The sequence below is a fragment of the Protopterus annectens genome, chromosome 1.part0, assembly GCF_019279795.1.
Source record: "Protopterus annectens isolate FY-2018-M chromosome 1.part0, PAN1.0, whole genome shotgun sequence".
Classification (NCBI taxonomy): Eukaryota; Metazoa; Chordata; order Ceratodontiformes; family Protopteridae; genus Protopterus; species Protopterus annectens.
In genome coordinates this window covers 861102817-861129848 of record NC_056725.1, presented here as the reverse complement: position 1 = coordinate 861129848, position 27032 = coordinate 861102817, and the positions used below count along the sequence as shown (strand labels likewise).

General features: G+C 42.5%; 1 protein-coding gene across 1 annotated transcript in view; it reads left to right on the top strand.

Annotated features, from left to right (window-relative positions):
• TTC13 (tetratricopeptide repeat domain 13) overlaps nucleotides 1–27032 on the top strand; it is a gene marked incomplete in the record, with an annotated part of 1979199 nt that overhangs the window by 1708318 nt on the left and 243849 nt on the right.

The following is a 27032-nucleotide window of genomic DNA, read 5'->3' as shown; positions in this document are numbered from 1 at the left end:
ATTCCCCAAGGTACAATAACTGAACTAGACTAGACAGAAATTATATTTCACAGGAACATGTGCTTTTAATTGAAAGCCACGACAGACACCCAATAGCTATTTCAGATCATGCACCAGTAACAATGGAGATAATAATGCAGGGTAATGAAGTAAAAATGAGACATTGGTGCCACCCCACCTACCTCCTATAAAGTGAAGAATTTAAGAAATAGTTTTGGAAATTACTCAAGAGTTATTAAGGAAGACAGGATTTATAGTTATAGCTTGTAAGTGGGATAAAAAAGTGGAGTTTAAAAACAGGGTAGAAATAAAAGAAAAAGACAGATGGTTAAGACGTAACTAGAATCATTTAGAGGGGCTGGCAAAGGTTAAAGTATTGCAGAATAAGGGAAGGGGAATCTCACAAAACAAGAAAAGGCACAACTGCAGAGTGCTAAAGAGAAAATAAGGGAGCATATAGATAATATGTATGAGTTTAGAAAGATTGTTGTTTAAACAACTGTTTTTTTAGAAATTCAGAGGAATAATTGGTATGGTAATCAAGAAAAGTTGCCTTTATTTACAGGCATTATTGTTTTGTACCTGATAAAACCAGAAAAGTACATCTCAGAGTTGTGGAATATTTTCAGGCAGTTTCAAGGCTTTTCAGAGTATAAAATTAATGAAGATAAAACAAAGGCCAGTAACTATAAACTATATACCCAAACATGAATTTGTCCAGCAATACTCATATTTATGGGGACATGATAAAGTGAAGTATTTAGGAGTATGGATTAAAAATTATTGTGATGTTCAGGGTATATCTTCGTCCAGCTGGAGTCCATTCCAGGGGTCGCCACCGCGGCTGCGCCCCAAGCACTGGGCTCAGTTCGACAGCTGGTTCAGTCTGCAAGCAGTTCGTCGGTGCTGGTTGGTCTTCTCGCTGGGGAAACCAAGAAGTGAAGGTACCCGTTGAAAGCTTCTTGCTTGTAGCGATGTCAGACAAAGTTAACCGCCATTTCTTGCTTCATTCCTGCATACCCTTGCCTACAGTCAGACCACCATGCAGCTTTCTGTTGCTTTGCAATAGGCATTCGGCCCAGACCCCTGTGCTTTCATTGCCTTTCGCCCCAACACGGCGTATTACCCTGTCGTTACTCGCATTTCATGTCAGCCGGATAATTTGAAAAAATTTAATTAAAGACGAAAGATTTAACCCAAACTTTTAAAAGAATTTTAACTTAACGACACGACGAAGCCGACAGAGTAATAAGTGCAATAAGGAAGATCACGCGAGCCCCTTCACACCGACGAGTTCTGCATAAAGCGTGTCTAGGTGCCCTCGCACTACCGACGCCCTCCAGTTCTCGGCCCACACCTTACAGGTGGTGGCAGTCTCTTGGGCCCACACCACACTCAGGAATTTGGAGTTTTGATACCCTCTAAAGCCCTCAAGTTGCTCACCTAACACCCTCTTGACAGATCTACCACAAGTCTAAGCTACTGAGCCTTCCTCTTACCAAAAAATCAGCCCACAGCCAAAGTCTGCCCTGCCTAAAAACTCCTCTCAAACCTTCTCAAGGATCTGATTACTCTTATTAGTGCTCAAAAAGGATGATAAAACTCTTAGAAGGGATCTGTTATCCCCCCTCGACAAAGCAGACCAGGAGGACAGACTCTCCCTGAAGACCGGAAACATTCTTACTCCTTTGAATCTTCTGATGCAGAGGTGGAGTTCATTCCCCTGTGCCCCCGAGGATTACCCTTGGGGTCCTCTGTCTACCTTGAGAGAACACTTCCACTTTTGGGCTAAGAGTACTCAGACTGAGGGAAAACTCTTGGGGGACCTTCAAGAACTCCCTCACTGGAAGAAAGGGGCTATACAGACCTGTCTTTAGACAAAGGCACAGACGGTCTAGATTCTTAGCCTTATAATTTAGATTCTCTACCGTGAGCTCCTCCAGCCCGGACTCCCTTGTTCGGGTTCTTCTTATTGAATTATTCCCCCGGCTAGCCATGCAACTGGACCCACCTATTATCCTAAAAATTAAAGGCCACCTTAAGGAATCTATATCACAGGGTCCCAAGGGATAAAGAGCCTTTAGGCAAAGCTTTACACAGGTGCCTCACTGGTAAACACTCCATTGCCTTGGGGACAAAGTTCCAGCTTTGTCAGTTCCAACACAAAAATTTACAAACAAACAGTTCCAATGTTTAAAGTTAAACAAACAGCTGATACAGAGTTGACCAACAGGACTATGTATATATGCCAACAAAGATAAATAGATGGAGGATTTAATAAATGCAAAAGAACTGCAACATAGTGGTAATGATTAGACAGGTGGTTGTGTAATAGAGCTACTAGAGGCCTCATGTTCAGCTGAATTACTAGATGCCCTCAGCTGTAGAGCCTATTTGATCAAAGCAAAAAGAGGCAACTATCAATTGCCTGCAGTAAAGATCTATTCAAAGCTAAAAAGCTAAGGAGGTATTAAAGAAAATGTGTTAGAAGGCAAGGTAAAAGCAAACCAAAAAAGAGGAGGTCCAAAAATCACCTCCACGCCCAAAAGATTTCCTACAGGTACAAAATTGTGCCTTCAGTAAAAATTTTCAGAAAATAACAGAGTTCCTTTCCACCCACACACAGTAGTGGGCAAAGAGGCAGACGCAGGCTAGGCAGACACAGGAATCAAGGATCACACAAAGAGGTGGCGGAGGGCAGTCTACAGAGATCTCACACTTTAGTTCAATTGATTTCCCTCAGCAGAAATGAAAGCAGATGTAAGGCACCTTTAGGCGTAACTGGTATCATTTTCGGCAGTTGGCAAAAAAGCCAGGCAGACATTGGGATTTAAAATGAAGGGGCAAAATTGCTACAGACATCAATTCTACACAAATGAGAGGCACAAAAGACCCAAACCCACCACACACAATCATAGGGGGCACAAAATTTCACTCTCACCAACAAAAATGAGAGGCAATTCAATTCAAAGGTAGATAAGGGCAAAAGAAAGGCACCAAGCTCCAGTCAAGGACTTTGGAAGGAAAAGGAAGGGAAAAATTTGATAATCTGCCATCCTCTCCATCCATCCTAAACACCCTTACTTACTCTTGTGCCAAAATTCAAGATGCTTCCATTACAGGCAGCTCCCATGCTGGCACAGGTCTCTCAAGGAGGCATATGACCATGTCAAGGAGGTTCAACGCATGTCCCAAATTGTTCCAAATTGACAAGAATATACCTCTATCTCTGTGGTTCAACCCATTATCAATTCCCCTCGCATTGCTTAAGCTTGCTTTACCTTGCCAGAGGTTCATGAAAAATGCCTGGCATCAGTCGATTTCTTTACATCGAAGCCACCCCAAGGGATAAAAATTATCTGATATCATACTTGACTGCCTGAAAAGCGCGGAATATATGCATATGAAGAACATCTGATACAGTCAATTGTAAGAATGAATTCTACTATTTGAACAACAATTTAAACAAAAAGAAAGAGCTCCCAACCTCTTTTCCTGGGTGCCGGCAAGAACGCCAGGCCAGATGGCAATCCCCTCATGGCTCAGAAAACAGAGAAATAAGTGGACAACTACAGAAGTACTTCAGGAACTGGCAACTTTCACCCAGGCTCTGCTGCAAGAAAAATGGCAGGAATCTTGGATCATACTATCTTGCATCTACTTAATCCCATGTGCAAAGCTGCATACCACAGTTTTAAAATGGTATACCTAACAGCCATGGTCTCAAAACAGTCACAGTTTGAAAACAAGGTCACCAAATAAATTTCTTCTTCTCTCAAGCTCAAGCTGGTCAAATCATCAATCCAAACAAACACAGGTCTGCAATTCTGTTCTCAAATCGGTGCATCACGTACATCATCACACTAGGTCTAGGAGAATGTCAAAGAGCATCGCACCTAAGTCCGCAAATGACAGGGCAAATGGTCCCAATCAAAGAAATAATCATAGCAGTAAAAAATGCAGGCAATAAATGCTGCTAACTAATGCATGCCACCCTACCAGAATAAGGACCAAACATTGAACAGACACCTGGTACATAAACATTGGATGAGTACATAAACAAACAGGAGGTACCCATTCAAGCCCCACAGTATAGCCATGTCTCTTACGTCTCAACCAAAGATCTCTCTAGCCAGTTCAGACAAGCCATATTGTGCACCAAGCACAACAGGAAAAATGCAATTGCACACTTTCAAGCAGAAATGTGACAGATCCACATGAGGCAGACATAGATCCCTTTTGTTTCTCCTTGAATAGATCTCTTGGCAAAAATCTAGTACCAGGACTAGAATCCACTCCCACAGAAGGTGGGAATTGACCTCTCCTTCAGAGCCTGAAAGGTGCCAGGCAACACCATTCCTGGACGACTCTCCTCCAGTTTACCAACAACCACCTCTTATGCCCAAGACCAAATTCCTCCTGCATTGACTCCAGAGCAAGACCAACAAAGATGAGACCCATCAAGTAAGACCTGAGACCCCACTGACACTGCTACCACCCCCTGCCTCACCTTCCACACCTCAGACCATCTTCAAACTTGCCTTAATCTGACTCAAACACTCAAAAACACACTCAAACTCCTTCCACACTCAATCTAACAGCATGGAAACAGGCCTGGCAGCATGGAGTGCAGGATGTGCCAGGACCTTCTACAAGAAAAGATTACCCCCAGAAGCCTACCTAGAAAAGCCTTTTGAAAGCAAAAAGCCTGGAAATCAAAGAAGGGAAGGAATCCGAATGAGGAATGAACTTTGACTGAATAAGCTGAGAATTATCCCAAATATTACAGTACCCTCAAGCATGCTCCTCCAAATCCATGCCATCACCATCATCCTCCTCCAAAATCCTACCCCTCTTTTGCAGAATCTCTCTCTGATCAAGAATTCCTTCAGAGTCCCCCAGAGAACAAAAAAGAGGGCTAAGAACATAAACTCCTCAAGGAAACAACCAGTACCCAACTAACCTTTACCCCTTGCCAGTTTTGCCCTGCTTTTGAGCAGAACTGCAATACTTCCTGCTTGAACAGCCTTCAGCTCAGAGTCCTCAATCACTCTAGGCCAGAACTGGGGGAACCATCAGTCATCTATCCTTTGATCATTTCCATCAGGACAGAGTTACAACCAATCCTTTAAGCCTTAACGAGGTAGTATCCAAAGGTAGGTAGCAGGGTATATATGCTATCTGCTACCTAAATTTACCTACCTCCTCAATTCAAAGGGAAAGACTACTACATTCCTTGGACAACATTCCTTGACATTCATTAGACAGCTGAGAACAAAGCCCAGAGAGAAAATCAGCTTTCAGATCTGTATCCACATGCCTGTGCCATGTGCTTGAGCCTTTCCAAAGCAGATTCCAAAAAGACAATCTCAAAGTGATAGCCCACTGCATACGCTTTTGTTACTTTTTTCATGGTACATGCACCAGATCTCACTCCAGATCTCACTCCACAAGGGCCTTTACCCCCTCAATACAAGGGGCAGGGTTCCTTTCAAAGATATTTTGCCAAAAGATATTTGTTATACTCACCTTCTCTACCTTACCTTACACTACACTATCATCTAAAGAGCAGACTTTGATTGCAGACTCTTGCAGTGCAGGTCATGCCTCCTAGTTCCACCTAGTGCCTACCACCACCTTTTGCCTACCACCCCTTTTTTTCCTGTGTTTGTTTGCGTCTGTACTGTGATGCGATGAACATAGTACAGTTTTGTACCTACCAGTTTGTACCTACCATAAATGTAGATGTTAATGCAGCTGCAGTCTTCCCTCCCTTCCCTCCCCTATAGGGTTATTGGGGTTTATCTTTATTTGCTTGCAACTACTGTTATTGATTTGCATTAATTGCATTATTATATTATATTCCTTCTATGTCTGCCTTCCTTCTGGGACTGGGGAAAAAAAAGAAAATGGAAGAAAATGAACGCTGATTTTATATACCCCCACTGTGTGGCGTCCAGGGGAGGGGGGCGACGACCCGGCCTTGGGACCGGACCTGAACTTTGGGGCCGGCCGACGGACCTGCCTGCCTGACAGGAAAAAAACCCATGTATTATGACTGTTGTATTTAGCACTTAACATCTACATTTATGGTAGGTACAAAACTGTACTTTCTGGCAGCTAAGGATATATGGGAAGAGACTACACAAAAGATAATACAAAAACTGAAAAACTAGAAGCTATTATTATTGATAGCAAGATACGAGCAATGAAAATGGTTTTAGTCCGTGATCAGGCATATTTTTTAACACACAGGAGAAGTTATGGACAACAGTTAATAAAGAGTAGAAGACATTTATCTGGGAGGGGGAAGAGGGTAAGGGTGAAGTGGGATAAGTTGATCCATCTAACAGAAGGATTAGTTTATTTGAAGTTATATGTTAGAGCTACACAATTAAGTTTCATATACAAAACACAAACATAAAACTATAATTCAAAGTGAAAAGGGATGATGATAAAACAGAGGGGAAATGCAAGAAATTATGAGAAGGAGTTGGAGTTTTGATGAAGATCCTTAAGGAAAATAGCCATGCAGAACATTATATTCATAACGTAGCAGAAAGTATTTTAAGAACTAAGCCAACAAGAGAATGGAGAAAGGAGATGTTGCTGATAGGGATGACTGCAATTAGGGATACTGAGAATAGGAAAGCAGGGGCTAGAATTTATTGGAGAAAACTGGCAAAGGAACCAAGGTATTGGAACCAAATAACTAGAGACGGAAAAGTAATAGAATGGGAAGAGGCCAAGAAGGCATTTGGATTGCAGGCTAGAGATTGCCTACTTCTGTCAGTGATTGATATTTGAGTTTGAGAAAAGAGAAAGGGATGGGGGAATTCATAGTGAAAGACCTGGTCTGGTAGAGTTTTTAGCTCAATCTCAAACAGAAGCTGCTATTAAAAAGGGATAATTAGTAGGGCATATAAGGTATTGCACTATAACTGTAGGAATCAGTCAGAGGAGGTTAGGAAAGATTGAGAAAAAAACTGGATAACCAATTCATAAGGAAACAATGGAAGGACATATGCATGGCTTCCAAGCATGCAACAAAGTCTAGAAGATTTGGCATTTTGACTTAGAAGTGTTTGAATAGAATGTTTATACCCCAAGCAGACTCCATTTTTTTTCTCAGGTTTCTCAGTTAGGTGACAAATGTTGAAGATATGATGTGGAAGAGGTAATTGGAAACATATATTTTAAGAGTGTAATGAGTTGGCAGACTTCAGAATTTCCCTACTGAGTACACTGTCACAAATATTGAGTGAGCAAATGGGTGTAACTAAAGAAGTTATTTTTTTTTAGCTGGGATACAAGATTTGAATTGCTTAGACATAATAAGCCCTTGCTAAGTTTAATTCTGATGGCTGCCATAAAAACAATTGCTAGAAAATGGAAATCAATGTCTAAACCAGCAGTATTTGAAGTATTGAATATTGTAACAGAGATAAAAAGAACTGGAAGCGGGATATTTAGAAATGGGTAGGAACAAATTAAATAGAAAAAATGGAAATTGTGAGAACAGTGCATGCAGACTAATGTTTTGGAGGAGGATTGAGATTTGAAGAATGGTATAAGTTGGGCAATTTATGTACTGTTGAATTGATGATTGTTGTATGGAAACGTACTGGTGTATAATGTCTGTAAACAGGAACATGTTAATATGGTTTGTTTTCTTTTATGTGACTGTATGTTTGCTTTTGTCTTATGTGATAATTCAATAAAGGTTTTAAAAATAGAATTACCCTTCCAGTCATGGACTTTTTTTTACAGAAAACCATTTAAGAAATCCTAACAAATGTCTGGTAAACAGCATTGCAGGAAACACTGGCAAAGGAATTCCAAAAAGGAAAGAAGATTTGTCCAAGGACCATTCTCAATTCATGCAAAATGCCTTATTATCCTTTACTTTTGTCACCCTCCCCTCCCCACACTGGCTAGCCTCTAAATCTTGCATTCAATCTGATTCGCTCTGTGGAAACAGGTCATATTAGACTCCTTGGAAGCTGATAATTATCCTGTGTGGATACAGATGGCAGTGGGACCCCTTCCTTCCAAACCTAGGAATTTGTCCACTCCCAGAAAATCAGTTTCATCTTTTTTCTCCCATCCTTTCCATTATGTTATCTCAAGGCAAGGCATCTTAGAATCATTTCCAAATTCTCAGGTTACAGTATTACAACTGAAAGTGCAAATATGAGTGAAGGTATACTAAGCCTGTCGTTTGGTGCCTCAGTTTTTCCCCACTATGAAATGAACAGTTTCGTTGTTAGTGTAAATTGCAGGTGCATCTTGTTGGAGTGGGGGGGGTGCAGTGGGATGAAATCTGTCTGCAAAAAATGCTTTAAAGGCATAAGAACATGTTCTGTAATTCACTGTAATTTGTTTGAATTACAGTTTATTTTCCAAAATATTCTAACTTGCAGTAGTGAACTGTACATTTCTGACAAAGTGCTTACCCATTCTCCATTTGGGTTTAATGGTTTGGCAATTCCGAAGCTTGCCTAATAGAAGACACTTTTTATAGTGGCCTTTGACTTTGAGTTATACGACCTTTTGTGTTGGAAACCTTATCTGTTTTTTTTTTTTTAAAGAGGCCGGTAGCTCCTCAGGAAGAGTATACATTTACTAATGAAAGTGGTTTTGAAGTGGCTTTTAATTTATCCCTTAATCTTTCCTTTTTTTCTGTTTGAGGACTCTTTACGTGCATCGTTTGATTTTACAGGACTGTGTATACATTAAGGAAAACAGACAAAGTATGTGTTCCTTTTCACCTAAATAAGACACTGTGGCTGTTTTGAAACAAATCCTTTCCAGTTTGATTACTAAGAACATGATTTTCTGCACTGGGCAGTAAATACCTGTTTGCTGCTGCTGCTGTCAAATGTCACTCCATTTGAGGTACTGCTACTTCCAGTGCTTGTTTTAAAAATGCTTTCACTGTGGAGTCTAGTGCAACAAGTACATGGATCATGGATGCATGATTACTTGGATCACACTTTTAAGAATCAGGCCTTTTTTGGCATTCTGTGTTTTGAGCCTTTTCCCTTTTAGACTCTCCTCTTGTTTTTGCTACCCTGAGAAGTTTATTTGAATACTGCTTGTGTTTCTTTCCAGTAGTAATCCACTGAAGGGAGCATAACTCCGTGTCGTATATAATGGATATGTATTCACTTTATCAGTTAACATGTAAAAAAAAAAAAAACGCTAACATGGATGGCTGTACTGTGCCACCACTGTCCTCTGTAGGAGTGTCCTTCCATATGACCTGATACATGGGAATTCCTAAAGTTGAGCAGGTATAGTTTCATATTTTTTTCATTTGTTTTTTTTTTTCTTTCAGTCATGTTTACTCATTTACAGGGATTGAACTGGTGAGAGCAAGGGATAAGTATGCCCTGCCAGCCTGTTGTGACATCATGGTATTCACCAGCAACAGGTGTGTACAACGCTGAGTGCACAAGCTTGGCAATGCAAACATTTTGCAAAAATTAAGATCTCAAAAGAGGAAGCCTGAACAGTGATCCCACCCCCAGAAATCGGTTGATATGAAAAACAATAACTCTTCTTTAGTTTAGTGGAAGTTTACCATGGGTTTAGCTGTCCAGAAGTCCCATCATACTGGATTGCATTATCTGTATGACAACAGGTCAACTATGTCCCCAGACAGAGTTATTTGTAAGCAAAGCTAGAGACATTTAGTGCTCCTCATCTATTGTGTGATGAGGTAAAGATGGACACTTCCTCAGGCCAGTTCTTGGCTACTAGAATATTACATAACTAGTGATATGAGGAACTGTATTTTATATTACATGTAAAAATGATTTTTTTGCATTCTGACTTCATTTAAATTGATCTTTATGTCAGAGGACAGTCTGTACTACAGGATGTGTGTTGGATTAGTAGTGGATTCTGGGAGCTCCATCTTTTTGGAAGTCCAGATAATTCTGCTTTGCTGAACTCGATTAGCAGGTTACATTTCAAAACAGTATTCATTGAAGTGCCTGGATTGGAGTCTGGTTATCAGAATAGCAGAGATATCCTGGATAGGTGGTGCCACTTCAGTAACATGTTTCTTAGATTTGATTGTGTAAGACATGTATGCCCTTATATCCAGTCCATTATTTTCAGGTGTACAACACACTAAACTGTGCTCCCTACATTCAGTAAAAGTAATAGCTGTGCAAAGTCTTGTGTTATGTTTATAGAGATACGAAACTATAATTTGGGTTTGTTGTCCATTTGTATGTTTAAGGAATCCTGTCCACAGTGGTATCTTTAACCTTGTATTCAAGGATTATCTGTTATTAGTTCACCCCCTATTTGCTTTAATCTGCCCAGTGAGCTACCATCATCACAGGGCTTGAGAATTATGTGAAGTTCTGAAGATTCTGCCCCAGTGTAGCTCTGTTGTTCTTTCCAACTTAAATTGAAGGGAGGTTATACAAAGGTGATGCCTTACCTTTAAGAAGGCCTTCAGTTATTTTTATCATCCTACAGTTAAGGCCTACTGTCCTAAGTTTGAAAGTATGGTGGCAGGAGTAGTCATCCACTTGAATAACTGCTTACAAGTTTTTCTGTATGTGATCCTAATTTTTTACTCTTTCTACAAAAAGAGATTAGAATAATAAGCAGGAAAAGTAATACTACAAACACTGATTTACGTTTTGCTGGTTTTTCTTTGCCCGTGGCTTTTTCTGATGACTTTGTCCTTGTTCAATACTTTGGTTTTCTTCTCACTGACAACTTGTCTTTTTTAATAAGAAAACAGTAGTGAACCATTGCTGCAGTAGCTTTAGCTCAATGGGTTATATCCTACCAAATAGATGACCAGCTTCCAAAGCTTTTGGCATGTTCCATGCACCTAAACTGTCTGGCAGCTCTAGCTGAACTAATTAAAAGACAAGTTTAGGTGCCAAGCTCTGCTGAGCTTTACTGCTGATGAAGAGTGCACTCCACTGAGGCTTACAAGGATGAACAGTCAGCTTGTGCTGTTCCTTTGCTGGGCATATAAGTTCCCTGGGGGGTTGTTTATTATTAATACTTTGCTCTTCAGAGAAGTTATTTTAAAGCTAGGAATTTTTGTTTTAATTGACTGTCATGAGACTATTTTATTTTTAAACAGGAGCTTTTTTTCCTCTTAGTTTAAAAGTTGTTTAACATAACTGAAAAAACATTTTTCTGTGGATAAATTGTGTTTATTTTATTTTATTTTTGTGGGGCTGGCAAAGTGTTTTAGCTACATCCTGTGCAGTTGTTGGGGTACCCTCAGTGGGGAAGGGAGAGCCACACTTGTCTGTCCTGGTAGAGGGAACAGGGAAGGCTTCCCTGTTTTGTCATATTGTTGTGCCCATGCTTGGAGAAGCTGCTGCTGCCACCAATAATAATAATACTGTTGGTCCCATTTTTTCTGTCAAAAAAAACAGAAAACTAAACATGTATCTATCCTTCCTCAAATTTTTGCAGACAGGAGTAGTTTACTGTGTCTGGCCCATGGTTTAATTCAGGCTATTAATCCTTTTTATACAGTAGTTTGTAGTAAAAGAAAGAGGCATACCTCCTTTCTGAAGAAATTCAAGATGCTGAGGATGAAGGGAAAGATGCAGGTTTTCTTCTCGGATTTCTCATTCAGTCTCAGGTGAGAACTCAATTTCTGTCTGTCCCTGTGGAAAGTTCTCTTGCTCTTAAACTGTTTCTAGAATGTATCAGTGTTTTCAGTGGGAGAACACTGTGGTTTCTCATTCCCTCAGAAAATACTATGAGCTGTTACAGAAGGAATTTCCAGAACCTGCACCCATTCTAGTTCTGTCAGCCTTGGAGGATGTGCATGTTACTGCGTGGAGTTTTCCTGACAGCCAGTTGCCCCTAAAAAGGAGGATAGGCTGTATAAAGTTCCTCAGTCCTTTAAGTTTTTATACACTTTCCCCAAAATTGATATAGCAGCCACAGTTTTAGTTAATCCTTCTGCAGCTAAACACTTAGTTATTCCCACTCCTACTCTTTCTGATAAGAATGGCAAGATTATTGATAACTATGGGAAAAATTTAAGCTTCTGCAGCTTATATATTAAGGTTTGTTCTAATTGTACAAGTACGACCAATGTTTTATCTGATTCTGTTGTTCAAGTCAATACTCATTGTATACGTATGTTTTGTATGACTCCGTTGATACGTCTTCAGGGCTATGGCCACTGGTACTGTTTTGAGGATGTTTGCTGGCTGCATTATCAGAACCTTCCTGATGATGTTAAAAATGAGATTTTAAATTCTCCTTTGGATAGAGTTTTCGTTTTTGGCCACTCATCTGCAGTGGGATCAAAAAGTGTGATAAAAGGGGTAAACTGGTACTCCTAAGATTTTTCAGTCCTCTTTTTCCAGTCCTCTTTTTCCAAGGGATTCTATAACTCCTCATCCCATTTTGGTAAGAAGTAAAATACAGTCTCAGAAAAATACAGGAAACAGACATTTAAGAAGAAATGGTAAGGGGGTTCCAAGTAGAATTTTGAAAACTCTCAAAACCAAAGCCAGTCTAGTAAGTCAGAATGATTATTTAAGAGACTTTGTTCCCCCACCCCTGCAGCCCCTTATTTCTTGCATAAAGTCTGAATCTCCACTTTTCTCTTTAGCAACATATAGTTTCAAACAAATGGGTTCTGAAGATAATTCTTCAAGGTTACAGGTGGCAGTGGGAGAAATTCCTCCTTTCTGGGAGGAAATTCCTCATTTTCCAGACCAGACTGTTTTGTTTCCACCTGTCTTTTATCACATGATGTCCCAGCAATTGATAGAACCAGTTCCTATTCTCTGGTGGGAAAGGGGGTTTATTCGAGGATGTTTTTATTGCCAAAGAAAGAAAATGCTTGGAGACCAGTTATGGATCTTTCTTTCCTAATCCTGTTTGTGGCAGTGCGTAAATTCAAAATGATGTCACTTCACAACCTGTTACCTCTTCTTCCTCATTCAAATTTCACTTTAACATTAGATTTAAAAAAAATGATTTCCACAACATTCCTATACATTCAGAGTTCAGGCTTTTCTTAAGGTTTTTATGTGTCTGAATCACATTATCAGTTCTGTGCCTTATCCCTTTGGACTGTCCACTGCACCAAGAATGTTTACAAAATGCCTATCTCCAGTTATAGCCCACTGCAGGCTACAAGGTGTCCACATTTTTCTATATTTAGTCAACTTGCTTATCTTTACAGAGTCTTTTAAAAAAAAAAAGTGTCAGGAATCTCTGTCTTGGTTGAGAGATTTCTTAAAGAAGCTGGGATTCCAAGAGAACATTCAAGTCTTTCTTGACTCATTCTCACAGGATTGTATTTCTGGGATGTCAACTGGACAACACCATTCAAAGAGCTTTTGTACCTTTTATACCCAAATCTGTTTCTAGGATTTTCCCCTCAGGCTTTGGTCACTGAGAGAGAATACCTCAGGAGTTTGGATTTCATGGCTTCTATGATTCCCATGATGCCTCTGACAAGACTTCACATGAGAATGATGGAGTGGTATCCGAAATCTCTTTGGTCCCAGCATCAACACCCCTTGCCTTTTCAAATTCCAGTGCTAGGGTTCATCAGAAGGGAAATCATTTGGTGGAGACACAGATATCCCTAAATCCAGGTCTTTCCTTCTTCCACCCAGTTCCAGAGCTGTAAGTTACCATAGACACTTCGGAATTTGCTTGGGGAGCAGTTTCAGGAGGGATAAAACTCCAAGGTGTGTGGGACACATGCCTTGAGCAAGGCAGTCACCTCTCTGAATTACCTTTGGTTCCTAGGACCTCTTCAAGATGTTAAAGACAATACTACAGTCATGTGGTACATCGACAAGCAAGTGGGAACCAGGTCATACTCCCTCTGCAGACTAGCCAGGTTAGCTTAGAATATAGCTTCACAGCACACTCTCACTCTACAGGCATCCCACATTCTGTCAGAGAAAAATTCTGTGTCAGACATCCTGAGCAGGACCATAGCAGACAGGAACGGAAACTAGATCGGGGGTCTTCCAAGATTTTCATCTGTTACAAGTTCCTCAAGTAGACCTGCTTGCCTCCTTCCTGAACAGTCAGCTGGCAAGTTTCTGCCCCAGGATCCATAGGTAAGTGCTAGGCTAGCTGCCCATGTGGACCATTTTAAGCCTAACCAATTTCCCTTTAGTGAGACTCAAACCCTGTACCGCTTGAATGTGAAGTAAAAACCTTAACCATTATGCCAACCCCATGCAAGAAGGCCTGGAAGACAAATGCTTTTTCTTTTCCTTGGACAAGAATGATGCCCTTTCTATATCATTGTTGCAGTTTTCATCATTGAAGTGATGTTTCGCCCAGGGCAACTGAATGCTAGGCCAGAATGAAGAAGCCTAAAAAGACCTTGTATGCACCTTAAGTCACATTTATGCTCCCCACACAGAGTGTAGGGCATAAAAAGGATGTATAGACGCAACTACCTAGAACTTCTTTTGCCGCCAGTTTGAACGCCACTTTTGCTAGTTGGTTTGAACACCTTGTTTCTCTACTGAATATTTAGCAGCACCAGATAAGTGCCCTTTTGGGATTTTTTTTAATACTTTACTTGATCTTCTATTTTATTTTACTACCTAGAGTTCATGTCATCCAAGAAGGGAAAATAGGCAGTGTGGAAGCTAAATCCACATAAGGATCGTCACAAACAGTGTCTTTGTTTGGCGCTTTCACAACCATACCTCTTGTAGTATCTGTAAAGCATTTATGTCTAAGACACTCAGAAGCTGTTTGTCTTCCCTGGCCATTTATCTTGAAAATAAATGGCTTAAATAGTTAGCCCAAGGTACCATGACAGAATCCTTTAACCCAGAAATACTCCTGCTAGGTAAAAAGAAGGCCACGAAGTCTCAACTGGATTCTTTAGCTGTCCAGCCTGTCCCTGTAGAAGCAGTTAATAGCCTGTAGGTCATTCTGTATTTACATCAGATTCCTTTGCCGCAACCCCACCCGAGGCTGGCATTGATCTGTCTTTTCGCACATCTTCTGAGGCTTTGTAGGCATCTGCTCCAGATGTTGAGGGGCACCACTGTTGCTTGTCTTGGGGGGTCGTAGAGGGATTCCACAGACATTGGTCACAGAGGACATTCCGGGTTCTCCTCTTGAATCTGGCCAAGGGTTAGAACCTCTGGTATTTGTTAGGGCAGATGTCCCTTCTAAGAAAAGACAAAAACTGAAGGATGTTTTGGTCAGTCCTATGGATCCTCAAAGGGTATGGCAGGAGTTTACTCAGGGCTTGTTTTTCTTCCTTAATAGCCCTAAAGCCTCCTCAAGGAGATTCAGTACCTGCTCTTCCTTGGACCTGTACCCCTTCTAAATGGCTTAGGGAGCCAGATTCTTCTGATGAGGTTTCATTGTCTGGTGAGAAGTCTTTGTGCTGTTCTTCTCAGATGCCTTCACCTTTGACTTATGGCTCTGATGAAGAGGAGTCTGTTAGCCCTGAGTCTCCTATTGAGGAATTGTCCTTTGGGAGCACAATTGCTAGAGTGATGGGATTCTTCTCAACTGTCTGACATTCAGAGAAGCTATTATGAGTTGCTTCAGGTGGGTACTCCTAAACCATTGGCAGTCCCTCCAGTGTTGGCTGCCATGTTAGATACTTTCATTGCTGCTTCCAAGTCTCCTGGTTCTCAGATACCTCCTCATAAGAAACCTGATAGGTTCTGTAAGGATCCTGAGGATTGTCTGTTTTTATTTAAATGTCCTTCTGCTGATCCTGCTGTAGTGTCAGTCTCTTCTGGCAAACCTTCTAAAGTTTGGCGCTCTTCCAAACCATTGCCTTCAGATAAAGATAGTAGGGCTATGGAGATTGGCAAGAAAGTTTACACTGCTTCTAATTTGGCCTTTAGGGTTATTAATTACCACACCCACATGACCAGGTATGCTCTGACCTTGATTGCTCAGGCTTGTCTGGTTATCTTTACCGTACCTGATTCTAATAAATCCTCTGACTTATCGTTTTTTTTGGGGGGGGGGGTTCTGCTTCTCAAGTGGTTTGCCATCCTATTAAATGTAGCTTTGATGCTGCTGATGCCTCTTCTAGGTCTGTGGCTTTTAGGTCCATCATGAGATGTTATTCTTGCCTTTGTCTCCAGTCTGTACCTGAAGACGTTAAGGCCTACACATCTTTTTGGGACTGCTGCTGCTGACATGTTTTAAGTCTCTTCAAGAGAAACGCAAAGCCGTGCAAGACCTTAAACATATTTTTGTCTCTCCTTAAGTTCCAGAGGAATTATCCATCTAGGTCTGCTTTTGTTCACAGGCAATCCCGCCAGGTCTCTAAGGGCAAGAAGGGTGGGAGGCAGGCCCTGTCTGCTAGGGCTTCTCAGATTTCTGTGACCCAGAAGCCTCCTTTATCCGATAAGCCTGTTTCTCTTTGACAATTAACCCACCCTTCTTTTAGACCAGGTTCCTTTATCCTTTCACCACTCTGTTTGTCTTCCAAATTGGCATCACATCACTTCAGACTCTTAGGTTCTTTCTGTCAGGGTTACTTCATGGTATGGAAATCTCTTCCTCCTTTTTCAGGGATTCTGTAACCTCCTCTAGAACAACTTCCTAATTTGCCAAGAGGTTCTAGGATCCCTGCTGAACCAAAGGACCATTCAGCCTGTCTGCCTTTTCCAAGTGGGAAGGGGTTTTTATTCCAGGATGTTCCTGGTTCCTCCAAAGGAGGGCACTTGGAGACCTGTTTTGGATCTCTCCCAGCTCAACATATTTCTAAAGATCCCATCTTTTCAGATGCTTACTCTTCAAACTCTGTTTCCTCTTTTATTACCCCAGGCTTTTCTGGTATCCTACGATCTGAAGTATGCTTAGCTTCTTATCCCTGTTGACCATATCTTCAGGGAGTTTTTAAGATTTCCTGTGTCTTCCTCTCTCTTCAGGAAGGTTTTAAGTTTTGTCTGCGTCTTCCTCTCATTTTAAGTTCTCTGCTTTGCTCTTTGGCCTATCTACTGCGCAAGGGTAGGGTATTCACAAAATGCCTAGCTCTTGTAATTGCCATCTGCAGGCTTCAAGGCATTCATATTTTTCCTTATTTAGACAAAGTGTTGCTTAAGGTGCCTTCTGTCAGTCGATTTTTACAGGATCTGAAGTTCACCATCTCTCTTCAAAGTCTGGGGTTTACTATCAACTTCCAAAAGTTTGTCCTGATGCTCTCTCAGGGTCATGTGCATCTGGGATGCAAGATTCAGACAGTGCGAATGTTGGCCTCTCTTCCACCTCCAAAAGTATTGTTGTTGACACTCTTATTCCTCTGACTGCCATGCCAGCCAGGGAATTTCTTCAGGTCCTGGGATCCATGGCCTCTTCTATTCCAATGCTTCATCTTGCTAGACTGCATTTGTGGAAGCTTCATTGATACCTCAAGTTAGTTTGGTTGCAGCATCATCACCCTCTGAATTTCAGTGCACCTCTCCTTCCTTGTCTCAAGAAGTAATTTGACTAGTGGATTCAACAGTTTACTCTCAACCCAGGCCACCCCTTTCAGCCTCCAATCCTTTCTCAAGAGCTGTTCACCCATGCCTAAGACACGGGGTGAGGGCTTCTTTTGTTCACCTTAAGATTCAGGGTCTTTGGCCTCCTCATCAGAAGTCGGACCATATCAGCATCAAACAGATGAGAGCTCTGATTCTTGTCCTTCAGGCTTTTCAACCCTTGTTTCTCCAGGCCCCTTTATGGTGTACACATACAGTACTACAGTTATGTGGTATGTCAGCAAGCGGGGGGGGGCACAAAATCTTATCACTTCTGCAGGATAGTGCTTCAGGCTTGGGAAGTGGCTGTCAGTTACAGTTAACACATCAGACAGTATACATTCCTTTAGAGCACAATCTAGTGGCAAGCTCTCTGAGCAGGTCAAAACACAGGCTCACAGATGGATGCTTTACAGAGACTTATTTCTGGACATTGTACATTGGTGGGATATTCCTCAGGTAGATGTTTTTGTCTCCCCTCTGAACATTCAGCTTCCTCTCATTCTGTTCCATTTGGCATGGAGGACAGATGCCCTTTCCTTTCCTTGGAAGGGGATGTTTCTTTATGCTTTCTGTCCTCTTTCTCTACTTGCAAATGTCGTGCAGAAGATTCAGCTGGACTCCCCAAAAATCTTGCTAGTAACTTCCATTTTGCTGAGTCAGCACTGGATCCCCCTTTTAATACACACGGCCAGGGGCAATCATCACAAGTTACCTCATAGATTGGATCTCCTCACACAGAACAAGGGGTCTCTCATCCATCCGCACTTCTCCACTCTGCAGCTGACATTGTGGGTGACAAGGTTTGATCCCTTTTAGGTACCTCTTTTCTGAGGATGTGCTCAGGGTTTCGTAAGAGGCAAGGAAACCCTCAGCCAGAAAACCATATATGTCCAAATGGAAAAGATTTTTACTCTGGTGCCATGCTCATAACCAGGACCGTTTTTCAGTGTGGGTCCCTCTAGTCCTGTCTTATTTGTGTGAGTTGCACCAGTCTAGCTCGGCCTGTTCTTCTGTGAATGCCATTTGTCAGCCACTTCTGCTTGTCTGCCCTTGAATCATCCTTTAATTTCTCATTTTGAGGTCAAACAATTTCTTAAAGGTGTCCTGCATATTAGGCTTCAAAGAAAGCCTATTCCTTCTCCTTGGGGCTTTAATTTTGTTTTGGAAAAATTGACTCAGGCTCCTTTTGAGCCTGCAGATTCTGCTTCTTTGCATGATTTTACCTGAAATTTTTTTTTTTTTTTTTTGCTGGCTCTTTATGGCCATATCTCCTTTTTTTGTTTTTGTTATTTGTTCCACAGGGACAATGTGTCCCTTTGTACTAATCCTTCTATTATGCCCAAGGTAGTAAATGACTTGGCCTTGAATCATTTCGTACAACTCCCTTCCTTTTTCCCTTCTCCTCAGTCTGCTTGTGAAAGGGTCCTGCACACCGTGGCTTTGCACAGATAACTCCGGTACTGTTTGTATAAAACTAGGACTATTCATAAATCTGATCAGCTTTTTGTTTCCTTTCATCCCAGATCTTTACATTTGGCTGTTTCTAAGCAAACCATCTTCTCATGGATATCTAAGACCATTTCCTTTTGTTATTCTTTTCATGGCAAATTTCTGTCTACTTCTGTTAGAGCTCATTCCACTAGGGCTGTTGCCTCTCCTGGTGCCTTCTTCAAGGGTTTGGACACCAATTCCATCCTTGAAGCTTCTACTTGGTCTTCAGTGCATCCCTTTACTAAGCATTATAACTTGGATAAAGTTTCTAGGGCCAGAGCTGTTTTTGCTGAAGCCATTTTATGTGGGTTTGTTGAGGGCTCTTCTCAGCCTTCCACCTCCCATTCTCTTTCTTAAGCTTTTTTTTACTCTCCCTTCTATGAAGAATACTGCAGCAGTAATATAGAAGGGCATAGTTCAGTTGTGTAAAATCTCACCATAACAGTAGATGCCCTTCTCTTCACTGTTCCAGAATTTGTTCCCTCCATCCAACCCCTCTTGTTTGTTCTGCAATTTTTCCTTCTGGATGTGCATGAACTCCTTTGTCCTATGGCTACTGTTCTCTTCTGGGGAAATCCAGATGTTAAGTTGTTTGTCTCGCCTTCATTCTTGCTGTTTGGGATCGGAGCCGATCCTTGGCTCCAACTCGGCCATCTTCAATAGCTCGAGAGCTGTTTACTGGCTCGAGGCTATCCCTTATCCCATGATGCCTAGCGATAGCTACCCAGATCTCGTTTGCCGCTTCAGCTGCGAGGTGTGTCATTTTCTGGCTCAGGCTTGTATTTTCAAATTTTTTGTGTAGAAATATATTCTTATACTTCATAAAACTATTAGATAATTTACCTTTTCTTAGTTTTATTTACTAGTGTTGTTGTTGAGTACCTTGTTCTCCTTTAGTCCCTTTTAGTAGAACTCGTTTAAGTTAGAGAGTTCTCCCCTCCCCCACTCCCTTTCCAAGGAAACCGTTTAACTTAGAGGCTCTCCTTTCCTCTGTTTTTTCTTAAAAAAAAAAAAAAAAAAGGGGGGAGTTTGTTTTATATATTTTTTACATAGTCTGTTGTTGATTAGAGTAGAAATTTTTTTCCATCTGTGTTTCTCTTCTGGTGCTTGGTTGATATGTCTAAAGAAGCTTCGGAGCTGACCCCGGTACAGGATTTACCCAGTATGTCTCTTCCGGCTGGCACTGACAAGACAACCCCTCCGTCGGCTCCATCGGATGTTTTGGAGTCGTCTCGGAGCCATAAAAGGCTGAGGTCCCCTTCGTTAGAGTCAGTTCATTCGGCTCCTGTCATTATTACAAAGTGAACATAGCCACCGCTCTTCACACTCCTCTCGATCCTCTAGGCTGTTGGATCATGATGTGGAGAGAGTAGTAAGTAGGTTGCTAAAATCACAGGCACTAGCTAAAATGTTGTCTAGCCCTCCTCAACAGGTATCGGCTCCATCCACCTCCCTTTCTGTTCCTCCTCCGACTCTATTGAGCTTGGAGCCGGAGTTCGTTGGGGTTCGAGTAGTGGAACCGTTGGCTCCGATAACTATATCTCCTTCAGTTCCGACGTCGGCTCAAATTACCTCAATGGTACCTTCCATCGAGGGATATGGACGCAGGGGTTCCCTCATTGGCTCCGAGGGGCCGAGTGGCATCGGACCCTTGTCTCACTCTGCTCTCCGTCTTGGAGCAGGTGAGCTCGGCTCCAACATCGGCCTTGGAGCCGTCCCCTCGGCGCGGAGAAGGATTCCTATTTTTTCGGAACCGGAGCTTTCTCTGCCTCGAGACAGGGATGCCTTTGAGGTCATGCGGAGTGTGCTGTCCCCCGAGTCAGCTCCACTACCAGCCCCACCGGCTTCATCCCCCGTATTGTCTATGCCAACCTCTGCTCCTCTTCCAGACCCCAAGCGTAGGGAACCGATGCTCCAGGACACCCCATTGGTTGTTTCCTCTTCTTCCGAGGCCTCCCCTGATCAGTCAGAGGAGCCCCCTCGGAAGAAGTGGTGCAAGAGGAAGCACATTGACTCCCCTGAGTCTGTCACTGAATCTGAAGGGTCCCCGAGATCCCCCTCTGAAGATGTTTCCTTCTCGGACATCCTGGATATGCTTAGGCAGAGGGGGAACTGGAATCCCCTAGCCCCTACCGAGGATGAGTCTGTATTCCTGGATGCTTTCGGTTCCAAACCTTCCACCTCCTGGGTTTCTCCGCCTTTTGACCCACTTATGTCCGTAGTGGCTCGAAAGGCTTGGTCAGCACCGGGCACAGTGGAACCAACTCCGAGGAGGCCTGGTAAATTTATTACAGTCCCCCAGGATAAGCAATTCCTTTCTAAAGGTGTGTCAATTGATGCCATGGTGGTAGCAGCAGCCACCAAAAAAGAGTTAGCGGAGACCTCTTCATCTGTTCATCCCCCTAACAAGGAGTCTAGGATGATTGACAGGTACTGAAAGTGAATGTTTGCTTCAGCAACCTTCTCCATGAGGTCACTGAACTACCTTTGTCATTTTACTCGACTTCAAAGGGATCTCCTTAAAGAGCTTGGAGATACCCTTCAAGATCCTACAGCTGAGGGAGCACAAGCCAAAGTAGCTTCCCAGCTAGCGACGCTTAATTTTGTAGTTAACTCCTCCATGAGGCTCACTTCCTATGCAGCCGATGGAGCAAGTAGAGCCGCGGGCATGGGTGTAGCCCTTAGGAGGCATGTGTGGATGTGGCTGTGTCACTTTGTGGAACCCTTTCAAGCGTCCTTCACCAATACCCCCTTTGATGGCTCCTTTCTCTTTGAGCCACAGGTGAAAGACACGTTGACTAGGTGTGAGCAAGAAGGCAAGTCTCTCTCTGCCATGGGAGTCCAATTTTCCACTCCCTCTAGACCTTACCCCAAGGGTCAGAAGAGTGGGAAGATGTGGTTCCGTAAATCTCAGGGAGTCTTGCCTGACACACACAGTGATTTTTCCTCCAGAGGCAGAGGGGAAAACAATAATAATAGACGCTGCCCTCTTTCTCTGATAAACCCTTCCAGCATCCCTGAAGGGTTGCTCGGCTGCTCACCTCTGGAGGCAGTCTAGGGAAGACTTTCACTGTACCCAAAAGCCTGGCAAAGTTTAACACAAGACAGATGGGTATGGTCCATTATATCCGGAGGTTACAAAATTCCCTTCCATCAGCCCCCCCTTACAGTCAAGGAAGGCCCTTCCAGATGTTCCAACCAATCTGAGGGAGCAAGCAGTAATAGAAGTTTCAAAACTGTTAAAAAAAAAGAGTCATCCAGGAAGTCCCCGCAGACCAGCACGGATCCGGAACTTACTCAACGTTCTTTTTAATACCAAAAAAGACGGGACTGGAGACCGATTCTGGATCTCAGCAGACTAAACAAATCTGTACAAAGAACAAAGTTTCGGATGGTCACGCTACAGTTCATTCTACCCTTCCTGTGTCAGGACAATTGGATGTGCTTGATAGATCTTCAAGACGCGTACTACCATATCAAGATGGACAGATGCTCCAGGAGATTTCTTCGCTTTCAGGTGGGGGCCAGTCATTACCAGTTCAGAGCTCTGCCTTTTGGTCTCACCACAGCCCCTAGGGTGTTCACCAAATGTATGGCAGTGGTCACGGCTCACCTGAGACGTCAAGGATTCCAGGTGTTTCCATATCTAGATGACTGGCTCCTCACTGCTACCACCAGGCATCAACTCCTACAAGCGCAGGATTATACAATCACATCCTGCACCCAGCTAGGTATTACAATAAATTTCGAAAAATCTGCCTTGTTGCCCTGTCAGTCTATCACTTACATAGGAGCCGACTTAAACACAAGGGATATGTTCGCAAGGTTGCCACTAGAAAGAGTGTCCACAATTCGTCAACAAGTGCAAATTCTAATGCAGAGCAAAAGGATCCAAGTCAGGTATGTCCTTCAAACTCTGGGCTCCATGGCAGCTGCCATTCTTCTTCTCCCACTTAAGTGCTTCCACATGAGAATTCTTCAGTGGCTTCTTTTCACGCAGTGGTCTTTCCAAGAGCTTCCCATGTCTCACATGATCCTGATCATGGAGGCATGCAAAAGACACCTTTCTTGGTGGATCGTCTCCCCATTAGTTACTCAGGGCAGACCTTTCATACAACCCCCTCCAGTAGCCACAGTGACGACAGACGCCTCCCTGATAGGGTGGGGGGGTCATTATCTGGGCAGGACAGTCCAAGGCACTTGGCAACCTCACGAGTACCATCTGCACATAAATGTCCTAGAAATGAGAGCCATGCTGTTAGCATTGCAAGCTCTTCAAGACTCTCTTCCTTTCGGGACCATTGCAATTCAAACAGACAACATGTCAGTGGTGTGGTACATCAACAAGCAGGGCAGAACCAGATCTTACCCCCTGTGTCGAGAAGCACTCAGACTTTGGCAGTGGGCGATTTCCTCTCAACGTTTTCTGATTGCAACGCACATCCCTGGGAGATCCAGCGTCATAGCGGACAGGCTCAGCAGAGCTATCCTCATGCCTCACGAGTGGTCTCTGAATCAGGAAGTTGCGGATCTTATTTTCTGCAAATGGGGACAGTCTTTTTGCCACCTCCTTCAACAGCAAATGCAGCAACTACTTCTCACTTCTTCTGCTTCCAGGTCACATACCCAGAGACACTCTAGTCCACGATTGGCCTCAGGGACTTCTTTGTGCTTTTCCTTGATTTCCCCTGATACCGAAACTCATACAGAAAGCAAAATCGTTGGGTTGCATAATGATCCTCATTGCCCCCTAGTGGCCTCGACAGATATGGTTCCCGTTCCTGCACCATTACCTTCTCGATCAGCCCTGGACTCTAGACCCAATTCCAGATCTCCTGATTCATCTATCAGGCGGGTTGCATCAATCCCTCCAAACTGTCGAGCTCACAGCTTGGTTGCTCCACTTCCAACCTTAGCCAGGCTTCCCAGCATTTCCTCAGCAGTTCATGCGATTGTCATCTCCTCTCATAAGTTTACAACTAGAAAAACTTATGCTAGCAAATGGAAACGTTTTTCTTGTTGGGCAGAGTCTAGGAATGTGGATCCCTTCTCAGCCCCGGTCCATGAAATTCTGGAATTCCTGGCACAACTGTTTCACTCCAGGGCCGCTTCTGTTACGATTACGGTACAATTAGCGGCCATTTCTAATTTTCATATTGGTTTGTCAAAAGCTAACATTATGTCTCATAAGCTCTGTAAAGCCTTGAGAGGAACATCTCTTCTTAGACCTCCAGTGAGAGATACCCCTCCCCTTTGGGACCTTAATTTAGTCCTAACTTCCTTAATTCTGCCTTCTTTTGAACCAGCAGCATCCTGCTCCATCAAGTTTCTATCTTGGAAGACACTCTTTCTGGTAGCTATCACTTCAGCTAGGCATGTCTCAGAACTTCAAGCACTATGTGTTCGTCCTCCCTACCTGGTGTTTCACAAGGACAGAGTTGCTCTGAGGACTAATCCTTCATTTCTTCCTAAAGTCTACTCAGAAAATAATTTAAACCAATCTATAGATCTCCCTGTGTTCTTCCCAAATCATAGCAACCAGGCAGAGTACAAACTTCACCAATTGGACGTTCATAGACAGTTGCGTTTTTACCTGCACAGAACTAAAGAAATAAGAAAGTCAGACCAATTATTCCTTTCTTATGCCTTAAACAAACAAAGTCTCCTAGTTTCCAAGGTGACCTCATCCAGATGGTTGTCCCACACCATTACTTTTATTTACCAGTTAAGGAACAAAGAGTTACCAATTAAACTGAAAGGTCATTCTACTAGGGCGTTAGCCACCTCCGTAGCCTTTCAGTCTAGGTTGCCCATGGATTCTATCTGTGCAGCTGCCACATGGACAAACCCTCATACCTTTATTTCTCATTACAAGGTGGATATGGTCTCCCAGAGCAGAGCTGACTTTGGTTCCACTGTTCTGAAGAGTCTGTTCCATTGAGCCACCCAGGGTGTTAGGTGCTAGGGACGCTGTCCCAGACAGCAAGAATGAAGGCGAGATAGACAACTTATCATTACGAAGTTATGTACCTACCATAACGTTCGATGTTAGTTGTCTTCATCTCGCCTTCTTTCTTGCGTCCCTTCCTCCGTCCCCTGTTCTAGTGGATTGAGAGGAGTTCCTTTTTTCACTGGCTGAGTATTCTTTTATTGTTATTCTTCTGGCCAGGTCTTCCTAACCTATTCTGGATATTAGAATGCATGGAACAACCAGTTTTTTGATAACTGGTTTCTTTCTTATTATGTCTGGATTAGCTATTTCAAACGAGATCTGGGTAGCTATTACTAGGCATCATGGGATAAGGGGTAACCTCAAGCCAGTAAACAGCTCTCGAGCTATTGAAGATGGCTGAGTCAGAGCCAAGGATCGGCTCCAATCCCAATCAGCAAGAAAGAAGGCGAGATGAAGACAACTAACATGGAACGTTATGGTAGGTACATAACGTCTTATTCTAGGTAGTTGCATCCATATGTACCTTTTACACCTTATGTTTTATGTGAAGAGTATAAATGTGATGTATGGCACATACAAGATCTTTTTTAGGCTTTTTCATACTGGCCGAGCATCGGACTTCCCTGCCTGGACATCCCTTTTATTAGAATACTGCAACAGTGAAGAGAAAGACATCTACTCTTATGGTCAGATTTTACACAACTGTACATTCCTGTATGCTTTTCCACCCTTTGCCCTAATATCCAGGGTACTTCTGAAGATTCAGAAGGAATCTCCCAAGATCATTGTGGTGATTCCCTTCTAGCTCAGGCAACTGAGGTTCTTCTTTCTTTTGGAAAGAACCAGGGGTAGGATCCACAAGCTTTCCCACAGCCTGGATCTACTTACACAAGAACACGGGTCTTTGATGCACCCTTGCATCAGTCATCTTCAGTTGCTATTCTAGATAATAGTCTTAATTCTTTTTAGACACCTGTTTACTGAAGACGTGCAGCAGGTACTAATGGAGACAAGAAAGCCTGTTACTAGAAAGTCATATATTAGAAAATGGAAAAGGTTTTCTAGTTTGGCGCCAGCAACATAACCAACACCCATTCAGGGCTAGTTGTTCTCTGATTTTGCAATATTTGTGTGAGTTACTATTCTGTGTTTTTTCTCTACTCCTTTATCAGGGTTTGTTTATCAGTCATTTTAGCATGTCTGCCCATGGTTCCTCATCTTTCAATGCATTCTCATGTGAAAATGTTTTTGAAAGGGATTTTGCATAAGAGGCCTCCAAGAAACTCCTTGGGATCTTAATTTTGTATTAGAGAAGCTAACACTTGCTCCATTTGAACCAGATAACCTGTCTGACTTCAGGTTCTTAAGATGGGAAACAGTTTTATTGGTTGCTGTGATGTCTGCAAGCAGGGTATATGAGTTGCAAGCTCTTGTCATGAGTCAACCCTACCTCATTTAACACAGGGACAGGATTTTTTGAGAACTAATCCTTCTTTTATGCCTAAAGTGATATCCTTTATCTTCTTTAAGCCAAACTGTCCATCTCACCATTTTATTTCTTAAACCTAAAAATGATGGAAAAAGGATACTCCTTACCTTGAATGTCTACAGACAACTCTGATACCATCTTAGCTGAACTAAATCTTTCACATCTTAAGATCAGTTGTACATTTCTTGTGATAGTTAAATAATGGTCAATATGTATCAAAATAGACTATATGAAATGGTGGTCTAAGGCTATTACCTTTGTTATCATCACCACAGCAGAACTATTCCATGCAGGGTCAAGGCCCACTCTACCAGGGCCTTGGCTTCATCTATGGACTTTTGGAAAGGGTTGGAATTCTAGAAACTGCATCTTGGTCCTCTCTACATACTAGCCCTAAAAACTTGATTCCTTCTCTAGGTCTAGATCAGGCTTTGCAAAGACCATTCTTCTGGGGCTCTTGGATTTGCCTCATTCAACCTCCCAATTGCAGAAAGCTAGGGTAATCTACTCATATGGCCAAGGCTAATGCAGCAGTGATCAGTAGTCTGAACATAGGACAGTTGTGTAAGAAAATTTACCATAATAGTAGATGTTCGAATGT